General features: G+C 38.5%; 1 protein-coding gene across 3 annotated transcripts in view; it reads right to left on the bottom strand.

Moving 5' to 3' along the window:
- The window catches only part of ROBO1 (roundabout guidance receptor 1), a 1,167,403-nt gene that overhangs the window by 1,017,463 nt on the left and 131,715 nt on the right, over positions 1 to 18,225 (bottom strand). The window lies entirely within an intron of this gene.

Consider the following 18,225-nt stretch of genomic DNA (forward strand, 5'->3'; position numbering starts at 1 on the left):
ATGAGATGCAAGAGGCCACTGCACTCCAGCCTGGGTGACAAAGTGAGACTCTGTCTCAAAAAAAAAAAAAAAAAAAAAAAAAGAGCAATCCAAGAGAACCAACACAACAAAAATCAGATAAACAATTCAAGTTATACATGAAAAATTGACTAAAGAGATAGATTAAAAAAAAAAAAAGAACTTCTGGAAATAAAAAATACATTAAAAGACTTACAAAATGTAGTTGAAAGCTTAAAACTAGGTTAGATCAAACAGAAGAAAGAATTTAAGAGCCTGAAGACCAGGTCCTGTGAATTAATCCAGTCACACAAAAATAAAGAAAAAAGAATTTTTAAAAAGTGAACAAAGGCTTCAGGAAATAGAGGATTATGTTAAAAAATACGAACCTATGAGATATATGCATTTGTGAAAGAGAAGAAAAGGTAAAAAGTCAGGAAAACATATCTGATGACATAATTTCTAAAAATTTGGTCTAGATAAGGATTTAAACATCCAGATACAAGAAGCTAAAATAACAACTGGGAGAAACTCTAAAAAACAAATCTTATTGTCAGGCCTCTGAGCCCACATCTGCATGTATAAATCCAGATGGCCTGAAGCAACTGAAGAACCACAAAAGAAGTGAAAATAGCCAATTCCTGCCTTAACTGATGACATTCCACCATTGTGATTTGTCCTGCCCCACCCTAACTGATCAATTGACCTTGTGACATTACTTCTCCTGGACAATAAGTGTCAGAAGCTCCCCACTGAGCACCTTGTGACCGCCACCCCTGCCCACAAGAAAAAACCTCCCTTTGACTGTAATTTTCCACTACTTACCCAAATCCTATAAAACTGCCCTGCCCTTATCTCCCTTTGCTGACTCCTTTTTCAGACTAGTCTGCCTGCACCCAAGTGATTAAAAAGCCTTATTGCTCACACAAAGCCTGTTTCATGGTCTCTTCACATGGATGCACATGACATTTGGTGCCTCACTCCATGAGGAGATCCACCTACGACCTCGGGTCCACAGACCAGCCCAAGGAACATCTCACCAATTTCAAATTGGGTAAGTGGTTTGTTCACTCTCTTCTCCAGCCTCTCTTGCTACCCTTCAATCTCCCTGTCCTTCCAATTCCAGTTATTTTTCCTCTCTGGAAGAGACAAAGGAGACACATTTTATCCGTGGACCCAAAACTCCAGCGCCAGTCACGGACTCAGGAAGACAGTCTTCCCTTTGTGTCTGATCATCATGGGGACACCTGCCTTGATCATTCACCCACATTCCATTGGTGTCTGATCACTGCGAGGACACCTGCCCTGATCATTCACCCACATTCCATTGGTGTCTGATCACTTCGGGGATGCCTGCCCTGATCATTCACCCACATTCCATTGGTGTCTGATCACTGCGAGGACACCTGCCCTCATCATTCACCCACATTCCATTGGTGTCTGATCACTGCGGGGATGCCTGCCCTGATCATTCACCCACATTCCACTGGTGTCTGACCATCGCAGAGACACCTGCCCTCATCATTCACCCACATTCCATTGGTGTCTGGTCACCGCAGGGATGCCTGCCTTGGTCATTCACCCACATTCCCTTAGTGGCAAGTCAATTGTGGGGACAACTGCTTTGGCTGCACACCCACATTACAGCCCAGGGCTGCTCACCACCCCCTTCTCTGTGTCTCTACCTTTCTGTTTAAACTTACCTCCCTCACTATGGGCAATCTTCCACTCTCCATTCCCCCTTCTTCTCCCTTAGCCTGTGTTCTCAAGAACTTAAAACCCCCTCAACTCACACCTGACCTAAGACATAAATGTCTCATTTTCTTCTGCAACACTGCTTGGCCCCCATACATACTCGATAATGGTTCTAAATGGCCAGAAAATGGCACTTTACATTTCTCCATCCTACAAGATCTAGATAACCCTTCTATTACCTCCCTTCCTCACACCCAGTCTGGCTTACAGTTTTGTTCCACGACTAGCTCTCCCCTACCTGCCCAACAATTTCCTCTTAGAGAGGTGGCTAGAGCTGAAGGCATAGTCAGGGTACATGTGCCTTTTTCTCTATTGGACCTCTCCCAGATCAGTTAGCATTTAGGCTCTTTTTCATCAAATATAAAAACCCAGCCCAGTCCATGGCCTGTTTGGCAACAACCCTTAGAAGCTTTACCACCCTAGACCCAGAGGGGACAGAAAACCGTCTTATTCTGAATATCCATTTTATTACCCAATCCACTCCTGATGTAAGAAAAAGGTCCAAAAATTGGATTCCAGCCCTCAAACTCCACAACAGGACTTAATTAACCTCACCTTCAAGGTGTACAATATAGAGAACAGGCAGCCAAGTGGCAACATATTTCTGAGTTGCAATTCCTTACCTCCACTGTGAGAGAAACCCCAGCCACATCTCCAGCATACAAGAACTTCAAAACACCTAAGATGCAATGGTTAGGCATTCCTACAGGAACTCCTCCCTCAAGATCTTGCTTCAAGTGCCAGAAATCTGGCCACTGGGCCAAGGAATGCTAACAGCCCAGGATTCCTCCTAAGCTGTGTCCCGTCTGTGCGGGACCCCACTGGAAATTGGACTGTCTAACTCACCAGGCAACCACTCCCAGAGCCCCTGGAACTCTGGCCCAAGGTTCTTGGACTGCCTCCTTCCCAGATCTTCTTGGCTTAGGGGCTGAAGACTGATGCTGCCCGATTGCCTCAGAAGCCTCCTGGACCATCACAGACACTTTGGGTAACTCTTACAGTGGAAGGTAAATCCGTACCCTTCTTAATCAAAATGGAGGCAACCCACTCCACATTACCTTCTTTTCAAGGGCCCCTTTCCCTTACCTCCATAACTGCTGTGGGTATCGACGGCCAGGCTTCTAAACCTCTTAAAACTCCCCAACTCTGGTGCCAACTTGGACAACATTCTTTTATATTCTCTTTTTTAGTTGTCTCCACCTGCCCAGCTCCCTTATTAGGTCATTTTAACTAAATTATCTGCTTCCCGGACTATTCCTGGGCTACAGCCACACCTCATTGCCACCCTTTTCCCCAGTTCAAAGACTCCTTCGCATCCTCCCCTTGTGTCTCCCTACCTTAAACCATAAGTATGGGATACCTTTACTCCCTCCTTGGCAATTGATCATGCACCCCTTATCATCCCATTAAAATCTAATCACCCTTACCCCACTCAACACCAATATCCCATTCCACAGCAGGCTTTAAAAGGGTTAAAGCCTGTTATCACCCACCTGTTACAACATGCCCTCTTAAAGGCCTAAAAAACATGGCCTACAAATTCTCCTTACAACTCCCCTGTACTACCTGTCCAGAAACTGGACAAATCTTACAGGCTGGTCCAGGATCTTTGCCTTATCAACCAAATTGTCTTGCCTATCCACCCCATGGTGCCAAACCCATATACTCTCCTATCCTCAATACCTCCCTCCAGAACCCATTACTCTGTTCTAGATATCAAACATGCTTTCTTTACTATTCCTGTATACCCTTCATCCCAGCCTCTCTTCCCTTTCACTTGGACTGACCCTGATAACATCAGTCTCAGCAACTTACCTGGTCTGTACTGCTGCAAGGCTTCAGGGACAGCCCTCATTACTTCAGTCAAGCCCTTTCTCTTGATTTACTTTCTTTCCTTGTGAGCCCTGCCCCTGCCCACAAGAGAAAAATCCCCTTTAACTGTAATTTTCCACTATCTACCCAAATCCTATAAAACTGCCCCACCCCTATCTCCCTTTGCTGACTCCTTTTTCAGACTCAGTCTGCCTGCTCCCAGGGGATTAAAGCTTTATTGCTCACACAAAGCCTGTTTGGTGGTCTCTTCACATGGACGTGCATGACACTTATCAAGGCTCATAGCCATCAGACTGTCAATAATCAACATGAAGGAAAAATCCTAAAAGCATTTAGAGAGAAGCATCAAATCACCTATAAAGGAAATCGTATCAGACTAACAGCAGACTTCTGAGTAGAAACCTTATAAGCCAGAAAGGACTGAGGTTTTATTTTCAGTCTTTTTCTAAAGGAAAGAACTGAAAGCCAAAAATTTTGTGCCCTGCTAAACTACCCTTCATAAGTGAAGAAGAAATAGTCTTTCTCAGAGGAGCAAATGCTAAGGGAATTCATCACCACTAGACCACTGCTATAAGATATGCTCAAAGGCATTTAAACATGAAAATAAAAGGACAATATTTGTATCATAAAATCATATGTAAATGAAAGGCTCATAGATTTCATAAAGCAATTGCGCAGTTGAGACTACAAGGCAACTACGTAACAACATAATGACTGTAATAAAACCTGGGGAGCGGGGCCAAGATGGCCGACTAGAAACAGCAGCATTCCGAGGCTCCCATAAAAAAATAATAATGATAATAAGCATGTGAATTATTCACCAGCAATAAAGGTATTCATATTCTCTCATCAGAACTGACTAGGAGGTTGATATGACCCACAGAGAGAAGGAAGAACAGTGTGGTTTGGCAGCCCACCTGAAAGCCACAGAGGGCAGGGGAGCCACCTCCCCACAGTCAAGGGAACTGGTGAGTGAGCATGCTACCCAGACAGGGAAACTGCTTTTTCCATGGAACTGTGCAAACCATGGATTGGAAAATCCCACTCATGAACCCACTCCACCAGAGCCTAGTGTCCCAACCCTGGAACGCACAAATTCTCAACAGCCTGTCAGCTGGAATCTGCTTAAGCCTCCTGAATTCTTGAGGGAAGGGGCGACCAGCACCCCAACTGTGGTTGCCTGCTGTCTAAGCTTTTGGAACTCCTTGTGGGAGGCGTAGCAGCCGGTACTGGGACTCACAGCTGCCTAACACACTGAGCTCCCTGGTCAGGGGAAGTGCAGCATCCATCTCTGTAGCTCCAGCCTGTGCTTTTCCCCTGCTGGAGCCAGGAAGGCTGGATGGCTTGTTCCCAAGACTTGTCCCCCAACAGCCCAACATACTGGCTTTGGCAGTCTGTGACAAGAGTGCCTCTTGAGGCCTGACCCTGACCCATCCTTCCTCATTGGGTTGGGATTCCCTGCAGGAACTCCAATAACTCCAGCCAGAGGCTCAGGGATGGAACCTCATCTCCCTGGGCTTGAGCCCCTAGTGGGAGAGGTAGCCACAGACATAGCTTTTCCTGCTGGTAGTTCTGAGGAACCTGGGCAGCCTAGATGAGTGGGTTTCCTCCTAGTGAGGTACACCCCCTCCACCAAGGGACAAAGTGCTTCATTAAACAGGTCTTGTTCCCTGCACCACCCAACTGAGTGAGACCCTCCAACAGGGGTATTCAGACATTCTATACAGGAGCAATCCTACTGGAATCAGGTTGGTGCTCCTCAAGGTCAGAGGTCGCAGAAGAAGGAGCCAGCACCCATCTTTGCTATTCTCCAGCCTCCTTGAGTGACATCTCCAGGTGCAAGAGCGAATCAGATGAATGGGTCCTGACGTGAACCCCCAGGAATCTGCAGCAGCCCTGCAGAAGAGGGACCTGACCATTGAAAGAAAAACGAACAAGCAGAAAGCAGTAACAATGGCATCAACAACAACAACAACAAAAAAGCCTTCACAATAACTCCATCCAAGGATCAGCAGCCTCAAAGACCAAAACTAGACAAACTCACAAGGATGAGAAAGAATCAATGAAAAATTGCTAAAAACCCAAAAGGCCAGAATGTCTCTTCTCCTCCAAACAATCGCAACGTCTCTCAATCACGGACACAGAACTGGATGGAGGATCAGATGGATGATTTGACAGAAGTAGGCTTCAGAAGATAGGCAATAAAAAACTATGTGGAGCTAAAGGATCATGTTCTAACACAATGCAAAGATGCGAAGAACATTGATAAAACATTAGAGGAATTGCTAACTAGAATAAGTTTAAAGAGGAACATAAACAACCTGATGGAGCTGAAAAACACAGCATGAGAACTTCATGAAGCATACATAAGAATCAATAGCTGAATCTACCAACTGGAAGAAAGGATATCAGAGTTGGAAGACTGCCTTGTTAAAATAAGACATGCAGACAAGACTAGAGAAAACAAGAATGAAAAGAAATGAACAAAGACGCCAAGAAATATGGGACTTCAATAAACGACCGAATCTACAATTGATTGGAGTACCAGAAGGAGATGGGGAGAATGGAAACAAGCTGTTAAACATACTTCAGGATATAATCCAGGAGAACTTCCCCAACCTAGCAAGACAGGACAACATGCAAATTCAGGAAATACAGAGAACACCACTAAGACACTCCATGAGAAGATCAACCCAGAGACACATAATCATCAAATTCTCCAAGGTCAAAATGAAGGAAAAAATGTTAAGGGCAGCCAGAGAGAAAGGCCTGGTCACCTACAAAGGGAAGCTCATTAGGCTACCAGCAGAAGTCTCAATGGAAACTCTACAAGCCAGAAGAAATTGGGGGCCAATATTCAACATTCTTAAAGAAAATAATTTTCAACCCAGAATTTCATATCCAGCCAAACTAAGCTTGATAAGCGAAGGAGAAATAAAATCATTTCCAGACAAGCAAATGCTGAGGGATTTCATTACCACCAGGCCTACCATGCAAGAGCTCCTAGAAGAAGTATAAAATATGGAAAGGAAAAACTGGTACCAACCACTTCAAAAAAACGGCAAAATATAAAGACCAAAGACACTATGAAGAAACGGCATCAACTAATGTGCAAAATAATCAAATAGCAGAATGATGACAGGATCAAATACGTACATAACAATACTAAACTTGAATGTAAATGGGCTAAACACCACAATTAAAAGACGCAGATTGGCAAATTGGATACAGATTTAAGACCCATCGGTATGCTGTATTCAGGAGACACACAACTCACATGAAAAGACACGCATAGGCTCAAAATAAAGGGATGGAGAAAAATTTACTAAGCAAATGGAAAGGAAAAAAAGCAGGGGTTACAAGCCCAGTCTCTGACAGAACAGACTTTAAACCAACAGAAATCAAAAAAGGCAAAGAAGGGCATTATATAATGGAAAAGGGAACAATTCAACAAGAAGAGCGAACTATTATAAATAAATATGCACCCAATACAGGACCACCCAGATCCATAAAACAAGTTCTTAGAGACCTATAAAGAGATTTAGACTCCCACACAATAATACTGGGAGACTTTAACACCCCACTGTCTGTATTAGACAGATCAACAAGACAGAAAATTAACATGGATATTCAAGACTTGAACTCAACTCTGGATCAAGTGGACCTGGTAGACATCTACAGAACTCTCAATCCCAAATCAACAGAATATACATTCTTCTTAATGCCACATGGCACTTATTCTAAAATCGACCACATAATTGGAAGTAAAACACTCCTCAACAAATGCAAAAAAACTGAAATTATAACAGTCTCTCAGACCACAGTGCAATCAAATTAGAACTCAGGATTAAGAAACTCACTTGAAACCACACAATTATACGGAAAATGAACAACCTGCTCCTGAATGAATCCTGGGTAAATAGTAAAATTAAGGCAGAAATCAAGAAGTTCTTTGAAACCAATGAGAAAAAAGAAACAATGTACCAGAATCTCTGGTACACAGTTAATGCAGTATTAAGGGCGAAATTTATAGCACTAAATGCCCACATCGGAAAGCTAGAAAGATCTCAAATCAATACCCTAACATCACAATTAAAAGAGCTACAGAGGCAATAACAAACCAACCCAAAAGCTAGCAGAAGACAAGAAATAACGAAGATCAGAGAAGATTTGAAAGAGATAGACACACGAAAAACCCTCCAAAATATCAAGTAATCCAGTAGCTGTTTTTTTTTTGAAAAAAAAAAAAAAAGCAAAATAGATAGTCCGCTAGCTAGACTAGTAAAAAAGAAAAGAGAGAAGAATCAAATGCACACAATTTTAAAAGACAAAGGAATATCAGCACTGATCACACAGTAATACAAACTACTATCAGAGAATACTATAAACACCTCTATGCAAATGAACTAGAGACTCTAGAAGAAATGGATACATTCCTGGACATATACACCCTCCCAAGACTAAACCAGGAAGAAGCTGAATGCCTGAATAGACCAATAACAAGTTCTGAAGTTAAGGCAGTAATTAAAAGCCTACCAACCAAAAAAAGACGAGGACCAGATGGATTAACAGCTGAATTCTACCAGAGGTACAAGGGGGAACTGGTACGATTCCTTCTGAAATTATTCTAAACAACTGAAAAGGGGGGACGCCTCTCTAACTAATTTTATGAAGCCAGCATCATCCTGATATCAAAACTGGGAAGAGACACAACAAAAAAAGAAGACTTCAGGCCAATATCCTGATAAACATCTGTACAAAGATCCTCAATAAAATACTGGCCAACCGAATCCAGCAGCACATCAAAAACTTATCCTGCACGATCAAGTCAGCTTCATCCCTGGTTCAACATACCCCAATCAATAAATGTAATCCATCACATAAACAGAACCAAAGACAGAAACCACATGATTATCTCAATAGATGCAGAAAAAGCCTTCGATAAAATTCAACATCCTTTCATGTTAAAAACTCTCAGCTGGGCACGGTGGCTCACACTTGTAATCCTAGCACTTTGAGAGGCTGAGGTGGGTGGATCATGAGGTCAAGAGATGGAGACCATCCTGGTGAACATGGTGAAACCCTGTCTGTCCTAAAAATACAAAAGTTAGCTGGGTGTGGTGGTGCATGCCCAGCCACTTGGAAGGCCGAGGCAGGAGTATCACTTGAACCCGGGAGGTGGAGCTTGCAGTGAGCCACGATCATGCCATTGCACTCCAGCCTAGTAACAGAGCAAGACTCCATCAAAAACAAAAACAAAAACAAAAACCCTCTCAATAAACTAGGTATTGATGGACCAGATCTCAAAATAGTAAGAGCTATTTATGACAAATGCACAGCAAATATCATATTCAATGGGCAAAAGCTGGAAGCATTCCTTTTGAAAATCATTATAAGACAAGGATGCCCTCTCTCGTCACTCCTTTTCAACATAGTATTGGAAATTCTGGCCAGGGCAATTAGGCAAGAGAAAGAAATAAAGGATATTCAAATAGGAAGAGAGGAAGTTAAATTGTCTCTGTTTGCAGATGACATGATTTTATATTTAGAAAATCGCATCATTTCAGCCCCAAACCTCCTCAAACTAATAAAAGCAACTTCAGCACAGTCTCAGGATACAAAACAAATGTGCAAAAGTCACAAGCATTCCTTTACGCCAACAACAGACAAGCAGAGAGCCAAATCTTGAATGAACTCCGATTCACAATTGCTAAAAAGACAATAGACTACCTAGGAATACAGCTAACAAGGGATGTGAAGGACCTCTTCAAGGAGAACTACAAACCACTCCTCAAGGAAATAAGGGATGACCTAAACAGAAAAACATTCCATCCTCATGGATAGGAAGACTCAATATTGTCAAAATGGCCACACTGCCCAAAGTCACTTATAGATACAATGCTATTCCCCATCAAACTACCACTGAAATTCTACACAGAATTAGAAAAAAACTATTTCAAATTTCATATGTAATCGAAGAAGACCCTGTATTGCCAAGACAACCCTAAGCAAAAAGAACAAAGGTGGAGGCATCACACTACCTGACCTCAAACTATACTACAAGGCTATAGTAACCAAAGCAGCATGGTACTGGTACCAAAACAGACCTATAGACCAATGGAATAGAACAGAGACCTCAGAAATAACACCATGTATCTACAACCATCTGATTTTCAACAAACGTGACAAAATCAAGCAATGGAGAAAGGATCTCCGATTCAGTAAATGGTGCTGGGAAAACTGGCTAGCCATATGCAGGAAACTGAAATTGGGCCCCTCCCTTACATCTTATACAAAAATTAACTGAAGATGGATTAGAGACTTAAATGTAAAATCAAAAGCCATAAAAATTGTAGAGGAAAACCTAGGAAATACCATTTAGGACATAGGCATATGCAAAGACTTCATGACAAAAATGCCAAAAGCAATGACAATAAAAGCCAAAATTAACAAATGGGATCCAATTAAACTAAAATGCTTCTGCACAGCAAAAGTAACTATCATCAGAGTGAACAGGCAACCTACAGAATAGGAGAAAATTTTTGCAATCTACCCATCTGACAAAGGTCTAATATCCAGCATTTACAAGGAACTTAAACAAATTTACCAGAAAAAAGCAACCCCATCAAAAAATGGGTTAAAGATAAGAATAGACACTTCTCAAAAGACATTTACATGGCCAATAAACATATGAAAAAAAGTTCAACATCATTGATCATCAGAGAAATGCAAATCAAAACCACAATGAGATACTGTCTCACACTGTGATTATCAAAATATCAGGAAACAATACATGCTGGTGAGGCTGTGGAAAAGTAGGAATGCTTTTACACTGTTGGTGGGAATGTAAGTTAGTTCAATCATTGTGGAAGACAGTGTGGTGATTCCTCAAGGATCTATAACCAGAAATACCATTTGACCCAGCAATCCCATTACTGAGTATGTACCCAAAGGAATATAAGTCATTCTATTATAAAGACACATGTACACGTATGTTTATTGCAGCATTATTTACAATAGCAAAGACTTGGAACAAACCCAAATGCCCGTCAATGATAGACTGGATAAAGAAAATATGGTACATATACACCATGGAATACTATGCTGCCATAAAAAGGAATGAGATTATGTTCTTTTCAGGGACGTGGATGAAGCTGGAAGCCATAATCCTCAGCAGACTAACACAGCAACAGAAAACCAAACACCGCATGTTCTCACTCATAAGTGGAAGTTGAACAATGAGAACACATGGACACAGAGAGGAGAACAACACACATCAGGGCCTGTTGGGGGATGAGGGCTGAGGGAAGGGAACTTAGAGGACGGTCGGTCTATAGGTGCAGCAAACCACCATGGCACAGGTATACCTATGTAACAAACCTGTACGTTCTGCACATGTATCCCAGTTTTTAGAAGAAATCAAAAAAACAGAATGAAAATAAAACCTTACATATCAATACTAACCTTGAACAACAACAATGGCCTAAATGCTCCACTTAAAAGATATAAACTGGCCAATTGAATTAAAAAACAGGATCCAACCATTTTCTGTCTACAAGAAACCAACCTAATCAGTAAAGGCACCCACAGACTAAAAGCAAAGGGTTTGGAAAGAGATATACCATGGTAAAGTAAAATAAGTTACCAGGAGTAGCTATATTTACATCAATTCAAACATATTTTAAACCAACAAAAGTAAAAAAAGACAAAGGAAGTCATTGTATAATGATGAAATTTTCAATTCAACAAAATTATAAAACTATTGTAATTATGTATGCACCCAACACCAGAGCACACGGATTCATAAGACAAATGCTACTAGAACTAATAAAAGAGATATATGGCAATATAGTAATAGTGTGGAACTTCAACACTCCACTGACAGCATTAGACAGATCATTGAGGCTGAGAAAATCAACAAAGAAACCTTGGGTTTTAACTGGACTCTAGACCAACTGGGCCTACTAGACATTTTCACGACATTTCATTCAACAACTGCAGAATATATATATTTCTTCTCTGCACATGGAGCATTCCCTTAAAATTGTCTATATACTGTGCCATAAAATAAGTCTCAATAAATTCAAAAAGCTGAAATCATATCAAGTGTCTTCTCAGAACATAGAATAATAAAATTAGAAATGAATACCAAGAGGAACCCTCAAAACTATACAAATACATGGAACCTAAATAACTTGCTCCTAAATGATTTTTGGGTAAATAAAAAATTAAGGCAAAGCATTTTAAAATGAATGAAAATACAGACACAACATACCAAAACCTCGGGGATACAGAAAAAGTGATATTAAGAGGAGGGTTTATAGCATTAAATGCCTACATCAAAATACAGAAATATCTCAAATTAACAAACCAATGTCACAACCCAAGGTACTAGATAAACAAGAACTAAACAAACCCAAAGCTAACAGAAGAAAAAAAGTAACAAAGATCAGAACAGAATTAAATGAGATAGAGTCCAAAAAGATTATACAAAGAATAAAGCACACAAAGTTGTTCATTTGAAAGGATAAACAAAATTGATAGACCACTAGCTAAATCAAGCAAGAAAAAAAGATGAGAAGATTCAAATAAGGACAATTAGAAATGATAAAAGTGATATTATGACTGATACCATATAAACATAAAATATCAGAAGCTACTATGAGCATCTCTATGCACACAAAGAAACAGAAAATCTACTAGAAATAAAGTTTTTAAAACATGCAACCTCTCAATATTGAACCAAGAAGAAATAGAAAGGCTGAACAGACCAACAATGAGTAATAAAATTGAATCAGTAATAAAAAACCTCCAACCAAAAAAGCTCAGAAACAGATGGATTCACAATGAATTTTACCAGATATACAAATAAGAGTTAGTACCAGTATTACTAAAACTATTCTAAAAACAAACAAACAACAAGGAGGAGAGATTTCTCTGTAATTCATTCTATGGAACTAGTATCATCCTCAAACCAAAACCAAGCAAGGGCACCAAAAGAAGAAAACTATAGGCCAATATCTCTGATGAAAATAGATGCAAACATGCTGTACCAAAGGCTAGGAAGCAAAATCCACCATCACATCAAAAATATAATACATCATGATCAAGTGGGTTTTATTCCAGGGATGTGAGAATGGTTCAACATAGGCAAATCAATAGATGTGATTAACCATATAAGTAGAATTAAAAACAAAAGCCATATGATCATCTCGATTGATGCAGAAAAGGCATGCAGTAAAATCCAACACCCTCTCATGTTAAAAACCCTTCACAAAATAGGCATCAAAGAATCATACCTCAAAATAATAAAAGCCATAATACCAATCTATAGCCAACATCATTGTGAATGGGAAAAATTTGAAACATTTTCCTTAATAACTGGAGAAAAACAAGGATGCTCACTTTCAACACTTCTATCCAACACAGTACTGGAAGGCTTTGACAGAGCAATCAAGAAAGAAATAAAAGGCATCCAAATTATAAAAAAGAGTAGTCAAATCATCTGTTTGCTTATGACATATTCTTATAACCAGAAAACTAAATACTCCACCAAAAGATTTTTAGACTTGATAGCAATATCAGTAAAGTTTCATGATACAAAATCAACATAAAAAAATCAGTAACATTTCTATACACCAATAACATTGAAGCTGAAAACCAAATCAAAAAGTTAATCCCATTTACACACACCCACATACAAAAAACCTAGGAATATATTCAACAAACCAGATGAGAGATCTCTGCAAGGAAAACTACAAAACACTGAGGAAAGACATTGGAGATGACAAAAAGAAATGGAAAACCATCCCATGTTTACTGATTGGAATAATCAATATAGGTAAAATGACATACTATATTTTACATATAGGTAAAATACGTCCCAAATCAATCAACAGATTCAATGAAAATCTTATCAAATTACCAACAAGAGTATTCACATAATTAGAAAAAAAATTCTAAAATTCATATGGAACAAAAAAGAGCCTGCATTACCCCAAAAAACAAAGAACAAAAAGAACAAAGCTAGAGATACCACATTACCTGATTTTGAGGCTGTAGTAAAGAAAACAGTATGGTACAAGTACAATTATGGACACATAGATCAATGGAACAGAATAGAGAACCCAGAAATAAAGCCTCATATCTGTAATCAACAGATCTTCAACAAGATCAACAAAAATAAACAATGGGAGAAGGACATCCTATTCAATACATTGTGCTGAGAAAATTGGATAGCCATATGCAGAAGAATGAAATTTGGTCCCCATCTCTTACCACATAGAAAAAATAACTTGAGATGGATTAAAGACTTAATTATAAGACCTGAAATTATAAAAATCTTAGAAGAAACCCTGGAAAAAACTCTTCTGGACATGGACCCTGGCAAAAAATTTATGACTTGGCCTCAAAGTCAATTGCAGCAGAAACAAAATAAGACAAGTGGTACTCAATTACTCTACAAAGCTTCTTCACAGCAAAAGAAATAATCAACAGAGTAAGGAGAGAACTTACAAAATGGGAGAAAATATTTGCAAACTATGCATCTGATAATCCAGAATCTACAAGGAACTCAAACAGTTCAATAAGAGAAAAAACAAGTAAACCCATTAAGAAGTGGGCAAAGTACATGAACAGACATTCCTCAAAAAAGATATAGAAGTGGCCAAAATACATATGAAAAAATGTTCAACATCGCTAATTATAAGAGAAATGCAAGTTAAACCACAGTGAGATGCCATCTCACACTAGTCACAATGGCTTTTATTAAAATGTCAAAAAACAACAGATATTGGTGAGATCACAGAGAATAGGGAATGCTTGCTTATATGCTGTTGGTAGAAATGTAAATTAGTACAACCTCTATGGAAAGTCATATGAAGATTTCTCAAAGAACTGAAAATAAAACTACCATTCGACCCAGAAGTCCCACTACTGAGTATCTACCCAAAGGTAAAAGAAAACATTATATCGAAAAGACACCTGCACTTAATGTGTTTTTGTAGCACTATTTACAATAGCAAAGTCATAGAATCATCTTAAGTGTCTACCAGCAATTGATTGGAAAAAGAAGTGTGGACTCTATACACCATGGAATACTATGCAGCCACAAAAAGAATGAAATCATGTCTTTTGCAGCAATAGGGATGGAACTGGTGGTCATTATCCTAAATGAAATAACTCAAGTAGTAAATCAAATACCACATATACTTACTTATAAGTAGGAGCTAAACAACTGGTACACATCGACACACAGAGAAAAATAACAGACACTGAGGATTCCAAAAAAGTAGAAGGTAGGAGGGTAGTGAAGGTTTAAAAATTACCCATTGGGTACAAGTTTCACAATTCAGGTGACAGGTACATTAGAAGTCCAGGCCTCACCATTATGCAATATATCCATGTTCCAAACCTGCACATGTATCCCCTGAATCTATTTTTTAAAAATCCAAAATGGATCATAGAAGCAAATGTAAAACCTAAAATTGTACATATTGTGGAAGAAAATATTAGAGAATATATTTGTGACCATGTGTTAAGCATCTACTTCAGCAAGACACAAAAAACATTACTTCTAAAAGAAAAAAATTGAACTCCCTCAAAATTCAAATCTCTTCCTCTTCAAAAGACAGCACTAAGAAAATGAAAATACAATCTACAGATAAAGAGAAAATATTCCAAAAAAGATATCTGATTAAGGGTTTTTAATCCTAAATGAAGAGCTCTTCCAATGCAGTAATAAGAAATGAAACAAAAACCCAATAAGAAGCAAGAAGACATTTTGAACATTTCATTGACAAAGAGATACAGATGCCAAAAAGCAGATTAAAAAACAGTTAAATGCTATGAATCAGAAGGGAAATACAGGTTAAAACATGTTATACAACTACACACACTAGAATAATCAACATGAAATTTGGCAGTAGAAAGTTTTGTATAGAAACATATATTATAAGAAAAGGGGTTTGATTTTTACATATGTATATTTGCTGGTTTTTTTTTTTTTTTTTTGAAAGGGTCTCACTCTGTCATCTAGGCTGGAGTGCAGTGCATGATCACGGTTCCCCACAGACTCAACCTCTTGGGCTCAGGTGATCCTCCCACATTTACCTCCCGAATAACTGGGACAACAGGTGCCAGCTACCACACCCAGCTAATTTTTTGCATTTCTTTTTTTTTTTTTTGGAGAGATGGGGTTTCACCATGTTGGCCAGGCTGGTCTTGAAATCCTGGGCTCAAATGAGGAGCCTCAGCCTCCCAAACTGCTAGGACAATCGGCATGGCCCACCATGCCCAGCCTACATGTTTGTTCTTATTTCTGAATTATGAGAATGGAAGAAAAACTTAATGAAATTAAATTTAGTGTTAATTACTGTTAGTCCTGGTTTTTCTCTCCAAATCATTAGAAACCTAGAGTGACATCTAGTGCAAACCCTCTTAAGCATAATTCTGACCTAATATCCCATCCTTGATTGAATCAAGGCTTGATTCCTTGTTGTTCTGGAAGAACATCTTTTATACACATACTTGAATAGTGATTAAAAAAAAACACAAGAAAAAATAAACTTTGATACCCCATAGTCAATTTTCAAAATTATAATTAAAAGATCTGTAATTGAAGCTAAAAATCTTTCTTGTTTGGTAAAAGCTCCAGCTTCAGCCACTGAAGCTGTGTCCATCTCTGTGGTTCAGATATAATCTGATTGTAGTTGGCAATTCTGAAGGACAGGACCCACAGCAGACACAGGAGCTTCTTTGTTGGGAACTGATAAAGAGAAAAAAAGGAGCCAAGTATGACATTAGCTTCAATAACATGTCTAGTTATTGGGAGGAAAGAGTGAGTTTGAATAAATGTGTGGAATATTATTGAGCTCTGACTCATACCTAAGAAACTTATGCCTGGGGAGAGAGAAGGCTGTTGCTAATAATTGTGAACAGTCTGATTATTTCAACAGGTTGCCTCTGCAAATACACTATCTGTCCCTCTTTGCCAAGAAACACTGCATAGCTCTGACATGCAAAGCTTCAGTGAATGCACACAAGGGGTGACATGAAAAGTGGAAACAGTGCCCAGCAAGGGAATTTGGTTGTCAACGGTCAAAGTTCTATACAGTAGCTGGGAAACACAGCAGAATTGACCAGCACCATGCAGCTTCCAGGATTTGAAGAGGGGGAGATGAGACACCCAGAATCAGAAAACAATGATAAAAGAACAAAAATACGTTATACTTTGTAATTCTGCCAACATTCAACAGTCTTAATATTCCCCAAGATATAGTTATCTCATTATCGTAAGGCTCTTTCTTTGACAATACAGTAAATTTTCTTATAATCTGAAGAAGAAAGGATTGCTAAAGAATTAATATCTCATTTTAATAATCTCTTCATGATTTTATATCCTGTATTCATTTTTACAAAATATCAAATCCATTTAGGTACATTTTTTGTGGCTTAATATTTAAAAAAAATAAACACAGCATGATTTTTATCTAAGCCATTAAAATTCATCATCATAAATTAATTTAAAATTATAAACAGGTTGAAAAAAGTACAGAAGTCATTTAATTTCCTGTGCATTATATTACTTATGGGAATGTTATTAAAAATACTCTTGTTGTGCCTTCAATGTTTGTAATGCAGCTATAATTTAACCATGTTTTGTCTTCTGATAAGCGAATAGGAACATCAAAATATAACCATTTGAATGTAGCTTTCCAACACAATTACAAGAGAAAATAATGAGTTAATGCTACATGGAACTTAATATGTATCAGGGACTCTACCATATATTTCACATTTATATGCATCCTTTTAGTCTTCATAACAACACTGATATAACAACGTATAAGATTGTGTGGGAATAAATCAAAATGCTACTTCCTGAATTGAAGATTTCCATTTTCTCAATTTTTAGAGGCTGATGCATGGTTGTGGACTTAAACACAACAGGCCACATTTTCCTATCACTACATTTAGCTGACCTATGTTTTACCATCGCCTTTTCATTAGTAACTTGTGAATTTGGCCTCTAGGTAACACTCTAAATCTACATGCATGATGCTTACACAATAAGTGCAAACTGTGAATTCAAATAGTATATACATTTCACAAATCTGGAAAGAAGCAAATTGCTAATTTCCAACAGGGTGTATAAAATGATACAAATAAAACCATAATGTTCCTACCCTCAACAGCCAATAAGTGATTCATTATTGCTAGTGAGCCTGGTTGCTATCTCCTCTTTCTTATCAGAAAATAAGTAAATTATATTCTTTCATTTTTAGATGGCGAGTTTAGAAACTATGTATGGAATAATGATCATTGAACACCATCTTGACTAACAACTTACAGCAAATATCTATTTTGAAAAGTGGAGAATATTCTTTGAATTTTATTTTTGTTTCAACTGTCTGTAATTGTGAAGGAAAGTTATTTTCCTTCACAATATTGTATAAGGTTATTACAGCTTTGATTAGTAATAAAAGTGGTTACATTCAATTGTATACAGCAGTCACAAGAACTAGATGTTAAACCATAAGGCAGAAATGTACAGAGAAAAAGGAATGGTAGAAGCATGAAGAAATGTAGGAGGCCGAGATGGAATGGGGATATTTTTAATTATTGCACTTACTCAGTTAG

The sequence above is a fragment of the Pan troglodytes genome, chromosome 2, assembly GCF_028858775.2.
Source record: "Pan troglodytes isolate AG18354 chromosome 2, NHGRI_mPanTro3-v2.0_pri, whole genome shotgun sequence".
In the NCBI taxonomy this organism is placed as follows: Eukaryota; Metazoa; Chordata; class Mammalia; order Primates; family Hominidae; genus Pan; species Pan troglodytes.